This window comes from Coccinella septempunctata, chromosome 4, assembly GCF_907165205.1.
Source record: "Coccinella septempunctata chromosome 4, icCocSept1.1, whole genome shotgun sequence".
Classification (NCBI taxonomy): domain Eukaryota; kingdom Metazoa; phylum Arthropoda; class Insecta; order Coleoptera; family Coccinellidae; genus Coccinella; species Coccinella septempunctata.
The window spans coordinates 36696313-36705185 of NC_058192.1; positions in this window are offsets into that span (position 1 = coordinate 36696313).

An 8873-nucleotide genomic window follows, 5' to 3' on the forward strand; every position below is an offset into this window, starting at 1 on the left:
TTCTATTTTATGAGGTTGAGTGCATTTAGGACATCTTTGGGAGCTTTTGCAAAGAGATTCTACGTGACCATATCTCCAACAGTTCTTACATTGTTTTACTTTTTGTATGAAGGGATTCACTTCTCTTATACAGCCGAATAAACCTATACTCGGTGGAATAGTCTGACCCCTGAAGGTTAACAAAACAGATGACGTAGGTATGTATTTCACCGTTTTATCGTCACTAATAATTCTCCTATTCATTCTACGGACCTCGACAATCTTGAATATTTGTCCCCTAACTGGTGTGATCGCTGTTTTAATTTCTTCTTCAGAAATATCAAGATCGATTGCTCGAATAACACCCATTCTACGTAACAAAAATAATGGGATATAGGTATCTATATTCGCTTTCGATATGAACTCTGCTGAAAGCAAGGAGTTTGCCGCTCTAAACGTTCTCAGTTCTACTACTACTCTATTACGACCAGTGTTTTTAATATTGATAATGTTTTCTGAAATAAATGTGTCATTTCTGAAAATCAATTTACCCACATGTAAATGTGAAAGACCTTTCAGGTTTTTATCAGTAGATTCCATGTAAACTTTATATGGCCCCGAGTCGGAGATATCGTATCTCAATGACGTATCTCGGTTTTTATAAATGCGGGAATTCGATGATGATTGAATGTTAGAATTTTCAGGAGATTCTTGAGAGAAATTCAAATTTCTTTCTTTTTTATCTTGTTTCAGCAAAGTATCATCACCAACATGCAACGAACTCACTGAATGAAGCACAATGGAAGAATTTGTACTAGTATTCTGATTCATATCCATTTCGATATCTGTATCAAACAAAACATTATGAGCACTTTTAATTGCGGCAGAGATAGAACGCCCCGGATCGGGGGGATCGTTCACCGACATTGTTTAACACTATAGTCACTATCTAATAAATAATTACTCAGTTTTCAGGATCGAGAAAACGAAATCAAAACAATTGTTTTAACACCGTATTTACGCCACTATCAACACCTGTGACCGATTGACTCGACAGATGATCATGGAATGAAGGGGAAATTCCTACCTCAGCACTCAAATGAACAAACTCAAACTTTTAACTTTCAAAAAGAAATCGATCAAAATGGTGTAAATTGAGGAGCACTTCGAAATACGTCTGCACAGTACACGATGTGTTAATGATTTGATGTTGGATATCCATTCTGTTTTAAAATCTCGAATAATCTCTTTAGTCCATCTTGTCTGTAGCTTTCATGGCATATTTTGTTTATTCTCTCTTTCATTTCTTTTATGAAATTTATTTTTATATTTATATTATGATTTGATAGGTAGTTTATGAATTTATTCGATGAGGTGGTTCTTAGAAATAATTCAATATATCCTGGAAAATAATTATTGCACTTTCCGAGGAAAATTTTATCAGCAGATTTTTGGCTGTGCTATGGGGTCCAAATTGAGCCCGATATTGTCGTTATATGTTATGGATGATCTACTGGATGAGTGCACAAAAAGATTAAATTTCAAAGTTCCATTCTTGAAAAAATTTGTGGATGACATCATTGCAGCAATACCTGAAGATCAAATTGAACAAACCCTTGAATGCTTCAACGCCCACAACAAAGATTTACAGTTCACAATCGAGAAGGAAGACAATGATCAAGGAGTTCCATTCCTAGATACCAAGGTACACAGACATGAAAATATTGTAAAATTAAATTGGTACAGAAAAACCACCTCATCGAATAAATTCATAAACTACCTATCAAATCATAATATAAATATAAAAATAAATTTCATAAAAGAAATGAAAGAGAGAATAAACAAAATATGCCATGAAAGCTACAGACAAGATGGACTAAAGAGATTATTCGAGATTTTAAAACAGAATGGATATCCAACATCAATGATCAATAAATTGATTTATGCGTCAAATGAAACACCTAGATCGAACGAACAAAATCAAGAAAGAAATGCACCAACAGACAAAACAGACAAACGTTATGCCTCCTTTCCGGATATCAAGGGGCTGACATCAGAAATCAAATCCATTTTTAGAGATGAGGAAGTGTTAATAACAACTTACAACCAAAAAACCGTCAAATCATTATACAGCGTACTCAAGGACCCTATACAGAAGACATTGAAAAGTAATGTTGTGTATCAACTAAGTTGTCAAGATTGTCATGGTATTTATGTTGGCTAAGATGTCTAAAACACTGGTGTGTGCACTTGTCACTTTTTGCAAGCATCAACATTTCAGAAAATCGGGGATATGGGATCAGTTTCGTGGCGGCGCCACCATGTCATTTGCTTCGTTCTATCCTTGTTCTACCAAAGGAAGTCCAATGATACTCTCTCGTTTTATTTTGTTTTGCGTTGATATCGAATGTCGATCAACGTCCAACGAGTTCAAAATATAAACTTGGACTGGTGCATTTTGTCAGCTGTTGAGGAATATTTGTGCTTTGCAGTTCAATTTTCGTTGTAAAAACAAACACTATCGAATAAGGGTTCGATAGTGATTACTGTTCTTCAAGATAATTTCCGTTTGACAACTTGAATTCGTGAGGGGGGTAATTCAATATGATTTTAATAAACACAGTCAAATATCCAGAATATTCAGTTGACGGAAAGGAAATTTTCACTATATCTACTCAGGAAGAATATTTGAAGTAACAGACTCGAATAGATTTATGTATTTCTGATTCTCAATACATGCTCACAATTCACATTACATATTTCCAATACAGTTTCTTTGAAATATTGCTGAAGTTTCCATAAAACTTAGCTATATCGGTTCCTAATGTTCATTCATCTGATTTGGTTCTGCTTCAAATTCCAACAACACCGAATTCTTAGCTGTAGCTCTTGTTTGTCCATATGGAAAACTTAACCTACTGAACGACATGTTGAATAAATGAATGTTCTACACCTCTTTCTCGAAACTAATACATTTTCACACACCAATTAATCGCTTATAAATACAACATATTCGTACGTCGTAGGAAATTATTTTCAAATATCAAATGACAATGCTCTGTCAAATTCTAAACAGCGCTACCTACAGTGGAGAAAACGAAACTGATCCCATATCCCCACGAAATTAAAAACAAAATCGAATCAGTGAATACACCAGAGTTTTAGACATCTTAATGTTGGCCAAACTTCCCAATGGGTGAAAAACAGAATAAGTCTACACAGATCAGACATTAAAAACTATAAAGATAGATGTGCATTGGCGACACATGCGCATAACCTGGACCATCAAATTGAGTTTGAAACCGTAGAAATTTTAAAAACTGAAAACAATTACAACAAGAGACTTATCCACGACATGATCCAAATAAATAAAAGAGAAAACTCTATAAATAAAAAATCTGACACCAAAAAATTAAGTAATATATACAGCTATCTGTTAAAAAAAGAAACTGAATTCTATGACGGCCCACTCGATGAGTGATTGGACAGAAGGACAGATGACATTACTTCAAGAAATACTACCCAGAAAATATAACTTGAGAGAAAATATTACAGTGCTTTTTAAGTTAAGAATTCATTCAATGAACATACCAAATTGTATTTTAAAAACAAAAAATTTTTCCATATAATGTTACACCAGTTACAATTGTCATTAAATAACCTCAAATTCGGTAATGTACGAGATGATTTTAATTTACGTGAATGTATTAATGTTTGTATCTGTTTATTTTAGACACCCTGAAGAAGCAATAAAGTATTGCGAAAGCTTGGTTTAGAAAAAAGAGTACCACATTTTTTCCTATCAAAAGTGAGCCTCTATTCCCTGAAACATATGTTTATATATATATATATATATATATATATATATTGAATTGAGAAATTCAATTCAATAAGAGTGTTGCATTAACATAACCGCCCACCTAAAATATACATATTTTAAAGAGAAGAAATTAAAAAAAATTAAAATTCAGCAATAAATATTGCTGGGGTAATGGACACAACTTTACTATAGGACGTTGCATCACACTTTGGCTAGTACGAACGGTAGCTACACGAGCTATTCCATCTACAACAACAACAACAAAATACTTTATTTCCATTTGAATGATCACATCATTATAGAAAAGGTCAGTAGAATTACAATAGGCACAGGTGAATGAATCGATTTGAAAAAGAGAAAAAATACAAAAAAGTACATTACAAAGAGAATTACAAAAAATATCAGGTGAATGAATCAATTTGAAAAAAAAAAAAAATACAAAAAAGTACATTACAAAGAGAATTACAGAAAAATATCCTCAACCTTATAATAACATTTTTCCAGTAGATACTGCTTTAATTTGTTTTTGAAAACTTTTATGTTACAAGAACTTTTTATATCCTCAGTTAGGTTATTGAAAATTTTTAATCCAAGATAGAACGGTGACCGCCTACCGATTCTGTATTTGAAACTGGGTAAAACTAAATCCGAACGGTTTCTTGTCTCATAATTATGATTGTCAGAATTTTTTAAGAGTGAGTTCTTATTAACAAAAACATCCGAAGCCATCTCCAATATCAGTAATGATGGCAGAGTGAGCAATTGAAACTTCATGAAATATGGTTTGCATGATACTCTCTGTGTTATTCCCGCAATACACCGTATTATTCTTTTCTGTAGGAGAAAAACATCTTCAGCAAAAGAGGACGCGCCCCAAAACACTACACCATACCTAAGTCTAGAAGAAACCTGAGCATGATACACTAAAAGAAGTTGATCCAATGTCAAGACTCTCTTCAAGTTTCTTAATAAAAAACAGACTGAATTCAGTTTGGTGCAAATATTTTCACAGTGAGATCTCCAGTTAAGATTTTCATCCAAAGTTATCCCTAGGAATTTAACCGTTTCAACCCTCTTTAGTTGGACACCGTGAGCGCTAACATTAACATCAATATTCTTACCATAATTATGAAATACTAAGTAACCAGTCTTCTCAAAATTTATATGCAAAGAGTTTTCACAGAACCAGTTGTACATCTCTTCAAAACATCTTCGCACTACTTCATCGAGATTGATGTTATTTCTCGCTTTAATGATTGCTGATACATCATCTGCGTATAGGAACAAATCAAAAATAAGATGGAATATATCATTAATAAACAAGATGAAAAGTACAGGACCCAAAACTGAACCCTGAGGCACACCCGTCTCCGACTTCAAATAGTCTGAAAAGACTTGGTCAACGCAAACAAACTGTCTCCTGTTTTTGAGGTAATCCTTAATCCAACTCAAAGCCACTCCACGGAAACCGATCTTTTCAAGCTTTTTTAATAGCAACTTATGATCGACGCAGTCAAATGCCTTACTTAAGTCACAAAAAATTCCTGTAGGGCAATCACCGCTCTCTAAGTGTTCCACGACAAATTTTAGAAACCCATGAACTGCATCATTGGTACTCCGTCCGCCACGAAAGCCAAACTGCCTATCGTCCAATATTTTATGAATATCTAGGAACCTCATCATTCGATCAAGGGAACAATATTCAAAGATCTTAGAAAATACCGATGTTAAAGATATGGGACGATAATTGCTCATGTCTTCTCTATCGCCTTTCTTATGTATAGGTAAGATCTTGTTAACCTTCAATTTATCCGGAAAAGCACCGCATGAAAAGGACAGATTGATCAAGTAAGTTAGCGGCTTTGAAATCTCACTGAGGCAGCTTTTAATCAGAAATGCGGGTACATCATCATAGCCTGCAGAATTCTTTGGTTTCAGCTTATTGCTAATCAGACTGCAGAACTCCTGTTTCACGAATGGGAACAAAAAAATTGTTGAATGATTTGAGGTTATTCTATCTTTGAATGATTTTTTAGGAATCTGGCTTCTTGAAGTGAAAGGTGCATCAACAAAAAATTGGTTGAACAGATTTGCAATTTCAATAGGGTCCTCAAACACTTTGTCCCTGTCTTTGACCCTTGAACATATTGACCTACTACGCTTCCCATTTCCGAGTTCATTTATAATACTCCAAGCAGTTCTCACTTTATTATCCGATCTATTGATTTTATTTTGATAAAAGTTTCACCTCGTATTCTCAACGAGTTTGGAATGTGTACTCCTGCGTACACGATACAACTCATCTAATTCAGGAAAAGTTTTCCTTAAATCTGCTAATTTTTTTAGAGCAGAACTTGATGACCTAACTCGTTCATCTATCCATATTTTATTTCGTTTTTTATAAAAAATTTTTAAAGGAAAATTGACATTGAAGTAGTACTGAAAAATACGATAGAAGTTATCAAACGCAACATCTACATTACTACTCTTATAAACATCACTCCAGTCCTCCCCAACTAATTGATCAACAAAATCCGCGATATTTGACTTGCTGAAGTCTCTCCTATATTCGTGAGATATTTTTGACTGAGACTCCTGGAAATCAGTGTGAAGAAGACCTTTATGGTCGGAATAATGAACATCAACCACAATTGTTGACGATTGTCGACTATTTGAAAAAACATAATCTAATGTGTTGTTTTGACGTGTCTTCTGATATACGGTGTTATGCAGATTATAACTTCCCAAAATGTTTGCAAGATTTCTGTACTCCTTCTGATCTCGAGAAGGATCTATATTGAAATCACCACAAAGAATAAATTTCAAATTCGGTTCATACAAAAATTCAAGAACAGCACAGAGCTGCTCCAAAAATAACATGAAATCAGTGTTTACACAAGAACGATAACAATTTAATATTACAGTTTTTACCTTAGTTTGTATATAGCAAATTCCACATATCTCGAATTGTTTCTCAACACAGAATCTTTCCAAGTCAAGTTTGTTAGTTTGGACACTGTTCTTACACCAAATTCCGACACCACCTCCTTTTAATCTGGACCTGCAGAAACTAGCTCCACGGTAGAAACCCGGAAAATGTACACAATCAATATTAAAGTCTCGGCACCATACTTCATTGAAGCACAGGAAATGTAGATTCTGAATTTCCAAGAATTCACTAGTTATCAGATCAACTTTACCAGACGTAAGACACTGGCAATTCAAAGATAGCAGATGGTAGTTTGTGATCTTATTGACGGTATGATTTTTTCGGTGGTGTCGCGAAAAATCCTTTAGATATTCGATTTCTTCATTGTTAGATGGAAGAAAAAAGAATTTAATCTTGTACCTTCCGGCCAAATATCCGGATTCTTCAAAGATTCAGAATCCGAAACAGGAACACCTACTTTAAAAGAAGAATATTCCCCAGGTCGGCGGGATGTGAGCTTTTCACAAAATACATCAGAGAATCCATTGGCTCTCAGATGCTCCTTCAACACTTCCTCATCAACAGTAGGATGGAGTCTGCACACATGAAAATAATCCAACTTCTTTGCACTCATAATGGAAATCCTGGAACCTCTTCCACTTCCTATTATACTCTGATCAGATCTTTTAATTTTCCTAGATTTTCTCTTCCTCTCAACGTCGATGAAAGGACCCTCAACAGTAGAATCGGAATCTTGAGTTTTAACTTTATCACCTCATTCAATGTAGTGACAGCTTTTTTCTTTTGCAGCCCCGATTGTGGTTGCTTCGGAATCGCTCCCTCAGTATTAACTAGAAGGATATCTTCACTACTTGGATCCTTTCCCTGAGCTTGAGAAATTTTGTCATGTACGGCAACACTGCTTTTAACTTTCGAGCTATATTTGTTTGTTTTCATCAATTCAATAATCAAATTTTTGTCTGCAATAGTTTCTTTCATATGATCCAACATCGTCTCAGAACAGTTCAGTTCGGCTGTTAAAACTTTGATTTCATTTTCCAATGTTATTATCGAAATATCGGATTTACAAATTTCTAGGTTAGATTGTTGTTGATGTTTACACGAGATTTTACTCACATTTTGATCAGCGAAATTAATTTCAGGAGTCTCAATGAGATCCCTTAGTTCTTGGGTAACAGTAAGCCCTTTTGAAACTTTTTTATTAAGAATAATATCAACTAAATATTCTTTTTTTAATTTCATCAATTCACTAACAACATCCGCATTCGGCGCCATCTCAACAGATGGCAGATGGCTCAACAGATGATAAACCTAGATGTAGTTTCTCAATTCGTGCCAACCGCCGGCGCAAGGGAGAAATAGGTCCATCATTATTGAGGACAAGCATGCCCGGTTTTAGGGTAGAATTCGGATGTTTATCCCATTTTTTTCGTTGTTGTAACGTATGTAGATACTCTTTGTGCCAACGTTTCCAAAAATCTGCATGAAGTCGCAAGAGCAATTGACATCTAGATAGCCTATTGATTTGCAGATGAGACAAATCATCATCTGGTAGCGATGTTAAGGGTTCAAGAGTCAAAAAATGACCTGGCGTCAAGGCGAATGGGTCATTTGGATCACTGCTCAACGGGCAAAGTGGTCGCGAATTCAGAACCGCTTCGATTTGCGTCAGAACCGTATACAGTTCTTCGTAAGTCAGTTTCTGTTCACCTATTACCCTCATTAATTGCGTTTTAACTGATTTTATTCCGGCTTCCCAGAGACCGCCAAAGTGAGATGCGGATGGAGGGTTGAAGCTCCAATCAATATGCTCAGATAGCATTGCGGAACAAAGTACGTAAAAGGCCGTAGGCTCCACGAAAATTTTTACCACCGTCACTAAAGATCCTATTACACCGCCCTCTGCGGGCTATAAAGCGTCGTAAAGCTGCCAGGAAAGCTTCGGAGGAAAGGTAAGAAACCAATTCTAGGTGTATTGCCTTAACGGCGAAACAAATGAAAAGGCAGACGTATGCTTTAATATATTTAGTACCTCGTGATCTTGACATAGTGATAAGGAAAGGACCACCAAAATCAACACCAACACATTGAAATGGCTTTACCTGGTTTAAACGGCTAGAAGGC